The sequence below is a fragment of the Babylonia areolata genome, chromosome 27 (genome assembly GCF_041734735.1).
Source record: "Babylonia areolata isolate BAREFJ2019XMU chromosome 27, ASM4173473v1, whole genome shotgun sequence".
NCBI classification, from domain to species: domain Eukaryota; kingdom Metazoa; phylum Mollusca; class Gastropoda; order Neogastropoda; family Buccinidae; genus Babylonia; species Babylonia areolata.
The window spans coordinates 2,163,270-2,178,269 of record NC_134902.1 but is presented as its reverse complement, the minus strand read 5'-3'; the positions used below and the strand labels follow the sequence as shown (position 1 = coordinate 2,178,269).

At 47.7% G+C, this 15,000-nt stretch overlaps 1 protein-coding gene across 2 annotated transcripts in view; it reads left to right on the top strand.

The window, feature by feature from the left end:
* Window positions 1–11,329: 11,329 nt before the first annotated feature.
* LOC143300987 (tektin-3-like) overlaps window positions 11,330–15,000 on the top strand; it is a 31,073-nt gene continuing 27,402 nt past the window's right edge. The window contains exon 1 of one of the 2 annotated variants that reach the window (XM_076614958.1): window positions 11,330–11,516. The gene's annotated coding sequence lies outside the window, so the exon portion shown is untranslated. The remainder of the gene's footprint in view (window positions 11,517–15,000) is intronic. The other variant, XM_076614957.1, reaches the window with a different exon arrangement.

The following is a 15,000-nucleotide window of genomic DNA, read 5'->3' as shown; positions in this document are numbered from 1 at the left end:
TTTTTAAAAACAACAACAAACAACAACAACAACATCGACAACAAAACAACGACCACCACCACCAAACGTGTACAGCTCAAAACACCGAAGAATAAGAAAAAAAACCAACCGTACACGATTTGAATGGTTGCAATAATGGCTGTTTTATGGTGCACAACGCTGACGAGTTTGATACAACATTCCTGACCAGAAAGCTCACCTTGTTATTTCTCGCCACACAGTGCTTTTTGTCAGCCCCAAAATACAGGAACTAAGCAGCATTCGACTGTTGATTGTTATGGAGTTGGGCTGTATTGTATTGCATTGTGTCAGAAAAAAATAGGAAGCGTGGTTCACCCGAATGTTCATTGTGTTGTGTTGTATTGTGTTGGATTGTGTCGACAAAAAGCGGGAACTGCGCTCTACTCGAGTGTACATTGTAATGCGGTGTATTGTTATTGTATTGTTTATTGTATCTTACCTTGTTGTATTTTTACGGTAGTGTATTTTTATCTAACCAACATTTTTAAATCACAAAAACGTGTACAACCATCACAGCATTATTTCAAACTTGCCCATACACATTAAGTGTTTTTTTTAAATGTTAGAAATATAAAAGAAAACACCAGTGGTATTGCATTGTATGGTATTGAAATGTACTGTGGTGAACTGTATTGTTTATAGTTTGGTACCGTGTTGTGCTGTACTGAGCTTTACTGTCATGTATGAAATGTATCGCATTGGTAACCCCCCTCCCCCCCCCCCCCCGCACCGCCCCCCCCAATCCCTCTTCTCTCTCTCTCTCCCCGTCTTTCTCTGTCTCTCCCACACTCTCTCCCCTCCCTTTTCTCTCTCTCCCCCCCCCCCCCCCCCCCCCCCCCCCTCTCTCTCTCTCTCAGTCACCCACTGTCTCTGTCCAGATGTCTCCGTCTCTCATAGAAAAACCAAATCTGCGCAGTTAGAGAGAGAATGCGAGAATGATTATCTGGTTGTCAGGTAGAAACATTGTTCATACAATGGATATAACAAAGAACTTAAGAGAGGCGCGTGCGTTCGTGTGTGTGTGTGTGTGTGTGTGTGTGTGTGTGTGTGTGTGTGTGTGTGTGTGTGTGTGCGCGCGCGCGCGCTTGTGCGTTTCGGTCAAGGTTCCATGAATATATTTTTATATATTAATGCGTTCTCTCTCCTGTCTGTCTGTCGAGTTTGTGTCTGTCTGTCTCTCTGTCTGTCAGTGTTTCTGTCTGTCTGTCTCTGTCTCTCTCTGTCTTTTGCTCTCTCTTTCTCCCTCTCTTTCTCCACATCCCCCTGTCTCTCTCTTTCTCTGTCTGTCAGTCTCTCTGTCCCCCCCCTCTCTCTCTTTCTACGTGTCCCTGTCAGTCTCAGTCTCTCTCTCTCTGTCTGTCTGCCCCTGTCTCTCTCTCTCTCTGTCTCTCTCTCTCTCTTTTCCCCAGTTCTCCCTTTCTTCCCCCGCCCCCCTGTCTCTCTCTCTCTCTCTCCCTCTCTTCCGCACTCCCCCCCCCCTTCTCTCACACTCATCTCCACCCCTATGTTTTTCTCTCTCTGTCTCTCTCCTCTCTTTCTGTCTGTCTCTGTCTCTCTCTCTCCCTCTATCTCACCCAGTCCTCTGCTGTTTCCCTGGCTCTGTGTGTGTGTGTGTGTGTGTGTGTGTGTGTGTGGGTCTGTCTGTCTCCTTCTTTAGTTCTTCCATTTATAAAATCCCAAATGGAGAAGTTATGGTCATGAGTCCTTGATATCTGATACCACGAATAACATTTTCAACAATGAAATGCCTTGTTTGTATTTAAAAAAAACAACAACAACAAAAAACAAACAAAAAACAAAACCAAAAAAACCCCAAAAACTCACACCCCCATAACGCATATCCAAGGTGTTTAATGCAACAGTTTCGAAATCTAATAATTTTGTTTTCCTTTTTGTGTTGTGGAGATTACAAATCATAATGCATACACATTGAATCACAACGCTGAATGGACAATCAAAACCTCTCTGTCAACATCATTGTCGTGGTCTCCTTGTCTCTCTTCATTCCTCTCTCTCTTCTCTCTCTCTCTTCTCTTTTTTTTCTCTCTCTCTCCGTCTATCTGCCCCCTCTCTGCTGTTCTCTCTCTCCCTTCTCTCTGTTCTTCTCTCTCTTCTCTTCTCTCTCTCTCTCTTCTCTTCTCTCTCTCTCTCTCTCCATGTCTCTATCTACCCCCTCTCTTCTGTTCTCTCTCTCCCTTCTCTCTGTTCTTCTCTCTCTTCTCTTCTCTTCTCTTCTCTCTCTCTCTCTCTCTCTCTCTCTCTCTCTCTCTCCGTGTCTCTATCTACCCGCTCTCTTCTGTTCTCTCTCTCTCTCTCTGTTCTTCTCTCTCTCTTCTCTCTTTCCTGTCTCTCTTCTCTCTTTCCTATCTCTCTGTCTCTTCTCTCTTAGTCGCTCTGTCTGTCTGTTTCTCATTCTTTTTGACGCTCTTCTCTCTCTCTCTTGCACACACACACACACACACACACACACACACTCTCTCTCTCTCTCTCTCTGTATCTCTGTCTCTGTCTTTGTCTCTGTCTGTCTCTGTCTCAATGTCTGTCTGTCTTTCTCTCTCACACACACGTGGGCGCGCATACACACACACACACACACACACACACACACACACACACACACACACTCTCACTCACTCACTCACTCACCCACTTGTTCACCCACTCACTCATACACATACACATTTTTTAAACCAGTACTGTGTCATCACCTTCACCGTCTGTTGTTGATGTCTTCGCTAACGCCACCGTCCTTGTCATGATTGTCGTTGTCGTGTAAACAAAGTGAGTCTATGTTTTAACCCGGTGTTCGGTTGTCTGTATGTGTGTGTCTGTGTGTCTGTGTCTGTGACATTTTCTTTGCAAATACTTTGTCAGTTGACACCAAATTAGGCATAAAAAATAGGAAAATTTCAGTTCTTTCCAGTCATCTTGTTTAAAACAATATTGCACCTCTGGGATGGGCACAAAAAAGAAAAAAAAAGAAAGAAAAAAAAGAAGCCTAATTATATGCAAACTGCATTTACTGTTATATTTATATTTTTTGTATTCTCTAAACTTGGCACTTTGATCTCATATTCTGACCCAACAACAAGAGCAGTCATTATTATCATTTTTTGTTCAAACAGGAACTACTTTTGCTAAGCATGGAAGTTTTATTTATTTTGCAAACGTTTTGGTGCAGATAGTAAAAAAGGGAAATTACTCTGTAATTAATGCTATGGGGCTTAATTTGCTTTAAACTGATCTTTCTCATCTTGAACATTACATTTTGAAATTATACTCAATACATAAAAATCTTGGGTTTTAAAAAAAAAGTGTATCACAAGTGAGTCTTGAAGGCCTTGCCTCTTGTTTTTCTCTTAGATTTGTATTGGGAAAAGACATGAACCCAACTCCGGTGACAAGGGAGAGAAATGGTGGATTGCGGGAAATCGTGGGCTTACAGTCCCTGTCTCTCCCTAACACAAAAGATGTGCTGACGCAGTCTGGGAGAGACAATGAGAGAATGGTGATCGTTTTGTCAGGTGGAAAACATCCTTCATACAATAGATAAAAACAAAGGCTTTTAGAGAGAGACAAGCCTGCGTGCGTGCGTGCGTGTGTGTCTGTGTGCGCGCGCACACGGAATTATTCTCTCTGGTTTGTGCGCGCATGACGGTATGATCAATATCCGTTTTTCACACTTACCTGAAAGCCTCTGACAAGCTACCACAACGCTGTTTTTTCAAACGTACATAATTCACGAGTCCACAAGTCAGTTGAAAAGGGACCACAGTTTGTTGAACTTTTTTTTTTCTCACCCAACACGCTCCTCACAGCCGCCCAACAAGCCTCCGCTGGCACTGTGCCCACCCATCCATCACCACCTTTTTTTTCAGTTTCATTGCCACCTCACTTCACTTGTCCAGTCAGCAGGTTTTCTTGTAGAGCTATGCTCCAGTGCTGGTTGAATGTTTGATGAAGCGAGGGAAATGGTTAGTGATGACTCCTTTAGCGCAGCTTTGGGCCAGGACTGTCAACAGCTTTGTCTGAAAGTGGGGGTCGTTAGTTTGTGCTGCGTTGCGTGGTGTGGTGTGTGTGAGTGCGTGCATGCATGCGTACGTGTTTGAATTTGATCAATGACTGAAAAAAACAAGTTTAAAAAAAAAGGAATAGAAAGAAAGAATAAGAGAAAGAAAGAAAGACGGACAGAAAGAAAGAAAGAAAAGATGGAAAAGAAAAATAATTAACAAAGAAAAAAATAATACAAGAAAAAAGTTATTTGTTTTCTGGATCACTATTTTGACAAGAGAATATCATCGTCATCATCATCATCATCATCATCATCATCATCTCTGTCGTTGTCATCGTCATCGCGACAACATCGTCATCATATTGGCATTATCATTCTGTGAACTTAGCTCGAAAGAAAGTTGTCTGTTGTGTGACGATTCACTAAAAGCATTTTCATGCTAAACAACCCCTTCACAAGTTTTAGCTCCAAAACAAAACACAGCCAATTTTGCTTAATTGAAAACACCAATATTTTGACATGGAGACGGGAGCGCGCGTTCGTGTGTGTGTGTTTGCCTATGTGTGTGAGGGTGCGCGCGCGCGCGCTCGTCTGGCCGCGTGTTGTGGTGGTATCAATAATGAAAGGTCCTATCTGCCGTTACTGGCACACTGCCCAACCAGCTACTGTGTGTGTGTGTGTGTGTGTGTGTGTGTGTGTGTGTGCGTGCGCGGGTGTGTGCACGTGCATGCATGTGATTGGGTGTTCAGCTGATCAAATCGTGCATGCTCGTACCCCGCAGAAAGTACAACGGAAATATGAAAAAGCAATGAAGATGGTTGCTAACAACAGACACCATGCCATCATCCGGATCAACACACACACACACACACACACACACACACACACACACACACACACACACACACACACACACACACACACACACACGGGTAGACGGCTGACCACAGTTGAGTTTGAGGGATGAACGTGTTGGAGACAGGTAGACATACAATGAGGGAGGTGGAGACAGGGAGACATACAATGAGGGAGGTGGAGACAGGTAGACATACAATGAGGGAGGTGGAGACAGGGAGACATACAATGAGGGAGGTGGAGACAGGTAGACATACATACAATGAGGGAGGTGGAGACAGGTAGACATACAATGAGGGAGGTGGAGACAGGGAGACATACAATGAGGGAGGTGGAGACAGGGAGACATACAATGAGGGAGGTGGAGACAGGGAGACATACAGTGAGGGAGGTGGAGACAGGGAGACATACAATGAGGGAGGTGGAGACAGGGAGACATACAGTGAGGGAGGTGGAGACAGGGAAACATACAATGAGGGAGGTGGAGACAGGGAGACATACAGTGAGGGAGGTGGAGACAGGGAGACATACATACAATGAGGGAGGTGGAGACAGGGAGACATACAATGAGGGAGGTGGAGACAGGGAGACATACAATGAGGGAGGTGGAGACAGGTAGACATACAATGAGGGAGGTGGAGACAGGGAGACATACAGTGAGGGAGGTGGAGACAGGGAAACATACAATGAGGGAGGTGGAGACAGGGAGACATACAGTGAGGGAGGTGGAGACAGGGAGACATACAATGAGGGAGGTGGAGACAGGCAGACATACAATGAGGGAGGTGGAGACAGGGAGACATACAATGAGGGAGGTGGAGACAGGGAAACATACAATGAGGGAGGTGGAGACAGGGAGACATACAGTGAGGGAGGTGGAGACAGGGAGACATACATACAATGAGGGAGGTGGAGACAGGGAGACATACAATGAGGGAGGTGGAGACAGGGAGACATACAATGAGGGAGGTGGAGACAGGTAGACATACAATGAGGGAGGTGGAGACAGGGAGACATACATACAATGAGGGAGGTGGAGACAGGGAGACATACATACAATGAGGGAGGTGGAGACAGGGAGACATACAATGAGGGAGGTGGAGACAGGGAGACATACAATGAGGGAGGTGGAGACAGGGAGACATACATACAATGAGGGAGGTGGAGACAGGTAGACATACAATGAGGGAGGTGGAGATAGGTAGACATACAATGAGGGAGGTGGAGACAGGGAAACATACATACAATGAGGGAGGTGGAGACAGGGAAACATACATACAATGAGGGAGGTGGAGACAGGGAAACATACATACAATGAGGGAGGTGGAGACAGGGAGACATACAATGAGGGAGGTGGAGACAGGGAGACATACATACAATGAGGGAGGTGGAGACAGGTAGACATACAATGAGGGAGGTGGAGACAGGGAGACATACAGTGAGGGAGGTGGAGACAGGGAGACATACAATGAGGGAGGTGGAGACAGGGAGACATACAATGAGGGAGGTGGAGACAGGGAGACATACATACAATGAGGGAGGTGGAGACAGGTAGACATACAGTGAGGGAGGTGGAGACAGGGAGACATACAGTGAGGGAGGTGGAGACAGGGAGACATACAATGAGGGAGGTGGAGACAGGGAGACATACATACAATGAGGGAGGTGGAGACAGGTAGACATACAGTGAGGGAGGTGGAGACAGGGAGACATACAGTGAGGGAGGTGGAGACAGGGAGACATACATACAATGAGGGAGGTGGAGACAGGGAGACATACATACAATGAGGGAGGTGGAGACAGGGAGACATACAGTGAGGGAGGTGGAGACAGGGAGACATACAATGAGGGAGGTGGAGACAGGGAGACATACAATGAGGGAGGTGGAGACAGGGAGACATACATACAATGAGGGAGGTGGAGACAGGTAGACATACAGTGAGGGAGGTGGAGACAGGGAGACATACAGTGAGGGAGGTGGAGACAGGGAGACATACAATGAGGGAGGTGGAGACAGGGAGACATACATACAATGAGGGAGGTGGAGACAGGTAGACATACAGTGAGGGAGGTGGAGACAGGGAGACATACAGTGAGGGAGGTGGAGACAGGGAGACATACATACAATGAGGGAGGTGGAGACAGGGAGACATACATACAATGAGGGAGGTGGAGACAGGGAAGACATACAATGAGGGAGGTGGAGACAGGGAGACATACATACAATGAGGGAGGTGGAGACAGGGAGACATACAGTGAGGGAGGTGGAGACAGGGAGACATACAATGAGGGAGGTGGAGACAGGTAGACATACAATGAGGGAGGTGGAGACAGGGAGACATACAGTGAGGGAGGTGGAGACAGGGAGACATACAATGAGGGAGGTGGAGACAGGGAAACATACAATGAGGGAGGTGGAGACAGGGAGACATACATACAATGAGGGAGGTGGAGACAGGGAGACATACAATGAGGGAGGTGGAGACAGGGAGACATACAATGAGGGAGGTGGAGACAGGGAGACATACAGTGAGGGAGGTGGAGACAGGGAGACATACATACAATGAGGGAGGTGGAGACAGGGAGACATACATACAATGAGGGAGGTGGAGACAGGGAGACATACAATGAGGGAGGTGGAGACAGGGAGACATACATACAATGAGGGAGGTGGAGACAGGTAGACATACAATGAGGGAGGTGGAGACAGGGAGACATACAGTGAGGGAGGTGGAGACAGGGAGACATACAATGAGGGAGGTGGAGACAGGGAGACATACATACAATGAGGGAGGTGGAGACAGGTAGACATACAGTGAGGGAGGTGGAGACAGGGAGACATACAGTGAGGGAGGTGGAGACAGGGAGACATACAATGAGGGAGGTGGAGACAGGGAGACATACATACAATGATGGAGGTGGAGACAGGTAGACATACAGTGAGGGAGGTGGAGACAGGGAGACATACAGTGAGGGAGGTGGAGACAGGGAGACATACATACAATGAGGGAGGTGGAGACAGGGAGACATACATACAATGAGGGAGGTGGAGACAGGAAGACATACAATGAGGGAGGTGGAGACAGGGAGACATACATACAATGAGGGAGGTGGAGACAGGGAGACATACAGTGAGGGAGGTGGAGACAGGGAGACATACAATGAGGGAGGTGGAGACAGGTAGACATACAATGAGGGAGGTGGAGACAGGTAGACATACAGTGAGGGAGGTGGAGACAGGGAGACATACAATGAGGGAGGTGGAGACAGGGAAACATACATACAATGAGGGAGGTGGAGACAGGGAGACATACAATGAGGGAGGTGGAGACATGGAAACATACATACAATGAGGGAGGTGGAGACAGGGAGACATACAATGAGGGAGGTGGAGACAGGGAGACATACAATGAGGGAGGTGGAGACAGGGAAACATACATACAATGAGGGAGGTGGAGACAGGGAGACATACAATGAGGGAGGTGGAGACAGGGAGACATACATACAATGAGGGAGGTGGAGACAGGGAGACATACAGTGAGGGAGGTGGAGACAGGGAGACATACATACAATGAGGGAGGTGGAGACAGGGAGACATACAATGAGGGAGGTGGAGACAGGGAGACATACAATGAGGGAGGTGGAGACAGGGAGACATACATACAATGAGGGAGGTGGAGACAGGGAGACATACAGTGAGGGAGGTGGAGACAGGGAGACATACAATGAGGGAGGTGGAGACAGGGAGACATACAATGAGGGAGGTGGAGACAGGGAGACATACAGTGAGGGAGGTGGAGACAGGGAGACATACAATGAGGGAGGTGGAGACAGGGAGACATACATACAATGAGGGAGGTGGAGACAGGGAGACATACATACAATGAGGGAGGTGGAGACAGGGAGACATACAGTGAGGGAGGTGGAGACAGGGAGACATACAGTGAGGGAGGTGGAGACAGGGAGACATACATACAATGAGGGAGGTGGAGACAGGGAGACATACATACAATGAGGGAGGTGGAGACAGGGAGACATACAATGAGGGAGGTGGAGACAGGGAGACATACATACAATGAGGGAGGTGGAGACAGGTAGACATACAATGAGGGAGGTGGAGACAGGGAGACATACAGTGAGGGAGGTGGAGACAGGGAGACATACAATGAGGGAGGTGGAGACAGGGAGACATACATACAATGAGGGAGGTGGAGACAGGTAGACATACAGTGAGGGAGGTGGAGACAGGGAGACATACAGTGAGGGAGGTGGAGACAGGGAGACATACAATGAGGGAGGTGGAGACAGGGAGACATACATACAATGATGGAGGTGGAGACAGGTAGACATACAGTGAGGGAGGTGGAGACAGGGAGACATACAGTGAGGGAGGTGGAGACAGGGAGACATACATACAATGAGGGAGGTGGAGACAGGGAGACATACATACAATGAGGGAGGTGGAGACAGGAAGACATACAATGAGGGAGGTGGAGACAGGGAGACATACATACAATGAGGGAGGTGGAGACAGGGAGACATACAGTGAGGGAGGTGGAGACAGGGAGACATACAATGAGGGAGGTGGAGACAGGTAGACATACAATGAGGGAGGTGGAGACAGGTAGACATACAGTGAGGGAGGTGGAGACAGGGAGACATACAATGAGGGAGGTGGAGACAGGGAAACATACATACAATGAGGGAGGTGGAGACAGGGAGACATACAATGAGGGAGGTGGAGACATGGAAACATACATACAATGAGGGAGGTGGAGACAGGGAGACATACAATGAGGGAGGTGGAGACAGGGAGACATACAATGAGGGAGGTGGAGACAGGGAAACATACATACAATGAGGGAGGTGGAGACAGGGAGACATACAATGAGGGAGGTGGAGACAGGGAGACATACATACAATGAGGGAGGTGGAGACAGGGAGACATACAGTGAGGGAGGTGGAGACAGGGAGACATACAATGAGGGAGGTGGAGACAGGGAGACATACACTGAGGGAGGTGGAGACAGGGAGACATACAATGAGGGAGGTGGAGACAGGGAGACATACAATGAGGGAGGTGGGGGGGAGGAGGTGGGGGTGTGGGGGAGGAGATGGGGGAGGTGGGGGTGTGGGGGAGGAGATGGGGGAGGGAGGAGGTGGGGGAGGAGATGGCGGAGGAGGGATACAGAGAAACATGAAGAACATAACTGTACCGTGTGTCCTCACACCTAGCCCCCTCCACCCCCCTTTTCTGTCCCCCCCCCCACCCATAATCCCCTTCCTATCACACACACACACACACACACACACACACACACACACACACGAGCGCGCACGCGCATGTACACGCGCGTATACGGTCATGCAAACATACGCACACATACAGATTGACCAACACTCACACACACAGAGAGAAAGGGCGCTATATGAATGTACATTTATTAGTAGTAGTACTATTATTATTACTATTATTATTATACACACACTGGTCTGCGCACGCACATGCACACATACTTGCATACCGCCCCACCCCACTCTACAATGACATACACATCGGCACATAAGCACACACACACACACACGCACGCACGCACGCACGCACGCACGCACGCACGCACACACACCACTCATACATATACTCACACACTCATAAAGACACATACTGACACACGTACGCACACACACACAAACACACACGCACACACAAAACACACTCATACACATACACACACTCAGAAAGACACACTGACACACACACACGCGCGCGCGCGTGCACAGATACACACACACACACACACACACACACACACACACACACACACTAAAGAGCCTTTCCTGTGGGTGGGAATGGAAGAGGGGGGGGGGGGGTGACCACACATTGCCTAGACATTAACCAGTTTGACAATCCTGAGCATGGCGGGCTAACCACTGTTGCTGCATGCAGTCAACACAACTCGGCCCAATCAATCCACGGAGAAAAAAACAACTGATCGATGTCTCTTTGACGCCAGTTTGACATTGTTGCTTTAAAGTCCAGCTGGTCTCTCATAAACAGAGCCTAGCTTTACCGTAGGTGTATTTAAATAAATAGAGGGACGATGGCGGAATCAGTTAACTATTTTATGGTATGAAAAATATATCATGTGTATTTCCCAAGACCAGCGACTGCAGTTGGTAAGCTAGCCAGACAGCAAAACAGCCGACCGAACCAGTCCCACCCGACTTTCAGACACACACCAGTCTACACTGGTGCAAGGAAAATCCTTCCCAGGCTGATCGCTTTAATCTCTTGATCTCAACAGTAGCAAAGCTATTGCGGGCCAAAAAAATACTCGCTCCGCACACGGCCGCCATCTTGTTCCGCTGCCGGAAGCTTAGTGAGAGTTTGCGCGTGCGCAAGTGAATGGTCGCCGTGGCGATCTCTATGTCAACAAGGTTGCGAGGCAGTTTTTATTCCCCCGAGCACGACTGACTTGGCGTAGCGGCCTGATCGCAGTGACAATTGTAGTCGGTGGCTAGCCCGCGCTGGTGGCAAGTGCTCAGTTTGGGACGAGACAAGTTTTTGGCCAAGGCAGCTTGCAAAGAGAGAGGACAGTCCATTGTCTCTGTAAATTCCAGCCCTGAGGTAGGCGGAGATCTTTTTTCGTTCTCTTCTTTTCTTTTCTTTTTTTGTATTTCCCTTCCGTTCTTTTTTTCTCCATAGTCCTTTTGTCGAGTGGGTGGGATCAGTAGGGCTGTCAGCAGCAGAGACTTGGTTCTTTTGTTGTCGTTGGGGTGTAAGTTGTCATGCTCTCTCTCTCTCTCTCTCTCTCTCTCTCTCTCACACACACACACACACACACACACACACACTCTCTCTCTCTCTCTCTCTCTCTCTGTCTCTCTCTCTCTCTCTCACTCCTCTTTCTCACTCTGTCTTTTCTTTTTTTCTTTTCTTTTTTTGATACTGTAATAGACTTGTGTATTTATCTGTACAAAGAGTATTAAATATTTAACAGAAATCGTGCTGATAACGAGGTTTTTTTTAGGAGAAAAAAAAGAAGAAAAAAAGGGGGAAGATAGGATTGGAGATATCTTTTCACACTCCTTTGCAAGGGATGAGATCTTTTTCATTCTGTTTTATTTTAGATCTATTTATTTGTTTTTTTTCTGAATAAACTATTTATGATCGTGATTGTTGTTTTTCCAGAACTTGAATTAATTTTTGGGGTGTCATTTTACCGATGATTGTTTCTTGTATAACGTTTGCATCGATTACATTATTACTGATTGTTATTATTGTATCTGTGGCTGTGAATGCATTGGCAGAACTGTCGTCATTTCTTGTCCATTAGTGTGTGTGTATGGGTGTGATTTTTGTCTTTGAAGCAGCGTTAACAACTTTGTTTTTAAGCTGAACTTCAAAGTATCGACAAAACAATTTATAGTGATTGCATTTTTGTAGAGAGTTTCAAAGCAAATGTTAAAATCTGAAAAAAAATATATTCAACTGTTTTTTCCTTCTATGTATGTATGCATGTATACATTATGTACACATACACACACACTCATGTACATATGCAGTTTAGTTAGTCCAACATTGGAGCTTGCGAGTTTCATTCATAATTCCCTTTTTCTTTCTTTCTTACTTTCCACAAGCTATTCAGTCAGCAAAGCTCATATGTCTTTCCAGGGTGTCTCTGTCTCTGTGTGTGTCTCTCTCTGTCTCTGTCTTTTTCTTCCTCTGTCTCTATGTCTCTCACTCTTTGTCACCTCTCTCTGTCTGTTTTTCTCAAGGCCTGACTAAGTGCGTTGGGTTACGCTGCTGGTCAGGCATCTGCTTGGCAGATGTGGTGTAGCGTATATGGATTTGTCCGAACGCAGTGACGCCTCCTTGAGGTAGTGAAACTGAAACTGTTTTTCGGTTTTTCTCTGTCTGACCGTCTCTATCTCTGCCTCTCTCTCTCTCTCTCTCCTCCTCAACTCCTTTTATATCTCTCCGTGTGGGGGGCGGTGGGGGTGGGGGTCGGGAGTGTAAGTGTTGGGCAATCCGGCAGCAGAAGAGTGTCAGCTGGAAGAACAAAAGGTCAGACCAGGGGAGTGCCGGCAGCGGTCTGAGCGGACCAAAGCCTCCCCATAAGTGTTTCCCATTAGTAGTCCTTCACTGTGTGTGTGTGTGTGTGTGTGTGTGTGTGTCTGTGTGTGTGTGTCTGTGTGTGTGCGCATGGAGGGGGGGCAGGAGGGAGGGGGGGGGGGGGGTAGGGGTGGAGGCGAGGGTACACGGCGTAGCGAGTCACTGACGGTATATATACCCTGATCGTTCTAACACTGCCGTCATAGCGACGATCTTTTTTTAACTGTAAAGAACATATGAATGAAGAAATTAGAACAGGTAAATTGGTGAATCAATAAACATTATGAAATTGCATACAGGGTAGATACTGTAGAAATGAATAAGTAGATAAATGAATAAAAAGGTAAATAAAATAATAGCATTGTAAAAGAGAACTATGCACAGCTCTCTGATCCAAGTGGATCAACAGAGAGAAAAGGATGGGAAGGGGAAGGAAGGAAGGAAGGTGGACAGAAAGAAATCAGGATAGACAGAAAAACAGAAAGAGTTCGATGGAAAGAAAGAGAGACAAACAAAGGACAGAGAGGAACAAACAAAGACGCGTGAGGGAGCACACACACACACACACACACACACACACACAGAGTCACACACACACACACACACACACACACACACACACACACACACACAGAGTCACACACACACACACACACACACACACAGAGTCACACACACAGAGTCACACACGCAAACACACACGCACGCACGCACACACACACACACACACACACACACACACACACACAGAGTCACACACGCAAACACACACACACGCACGCACACACACACACACACACACACACACACACACACACACACACACACACACACACACACTCACTCACTGCTGCATGCGGACAAATAAACACGGAGAGACAGACAGACAGAGACAGAGGGAGAGAAAAGAAAGAAAGAGAGAGACTGTAGAGAGAGAGAGAGAGGGGGGGGGGGAAGGGTTATGCTGGGCGCCATGATGTGAAGTTGAAAAGGGGAGGGGGGGGGGGCCCGAGGGGGGTGTGTGAGGGGGTGGTGTGTGTGTGTGTGTGTGTGTGTGTGTGTGTGTGTGTGTGTGTTGGGGGGAGGGGCTTCACAACCAACCCCCCTCCAATCATCAAAACGTCATTTATCGTCGTTGTGAGAACCAGCACGACCACTTTTTAACACAGTGGTGAAGGTGTTGATGGTATCTGCCCCCATGTGCTAGCAGTGAAACGGGGCCCTTCTGTCAATGGCTATTATAGCCAGCCAACTGCAGACTGACAATCCATGTCAGGGGAAAAAACAACAACAAAAAAAACAACAAAAACAAACCACAACAAGACAAAAACAGCTATCTGTTTGCTCAGTTAACATTCGCTTGCCATCAAACGAGAGAGAGAGAGAGAGAAAGAAGCGTTTATGTAGTGTTTGTGGGTGGTGGTAGTGAATGTGTGTGTGTGTGTGTGTGTGTGTGTGTGGCTATTCCGGGGGGGGGGGGAAGGGTATGTCTTTATTACTCCTTCCCTCTTCCCCCCTCCCTCCTCTCCCCCTTCTCTCTTCCTCCCACCCTCCCCCTCTCTCTTCCTCCCTCCCCCTCTCTCTTCCTCCCTCCCACCCCTTTCTCTCTTCCTCCCTCCCCCCTCTCTCTCTTTCTCCCTCCCTCTCTCACTCACTTCCTCGCCCCTCCCCCCTCTCTTTTCTTCCTTCCCTTCCCCTCTCTCTCTCTCACTCCCTCTCCCTCCCTCCCTGCCCCCTCCTCTCTCTCTCCCCCTCCCTCCCTACCCCCCTCTCTCTCTCCCCCTCCCTCCCTACCCCCCCCTCTCTCTCCCTCTCTCTCCCTCACTCCCCCCTCTCGCTCTATCTTCCTTCCTCTCTTCCCACTTATTTCTCTCTACGTATATCTCTCTCACAATACTGTCTCTCTTTCGTTCGGTCGTTGTAGTGTGCTGTCTCCGTGCTTTTTTTTTTTTTTAATTCTTTTTTTTAAATATCCTTTTTAAAACAATGACCATTG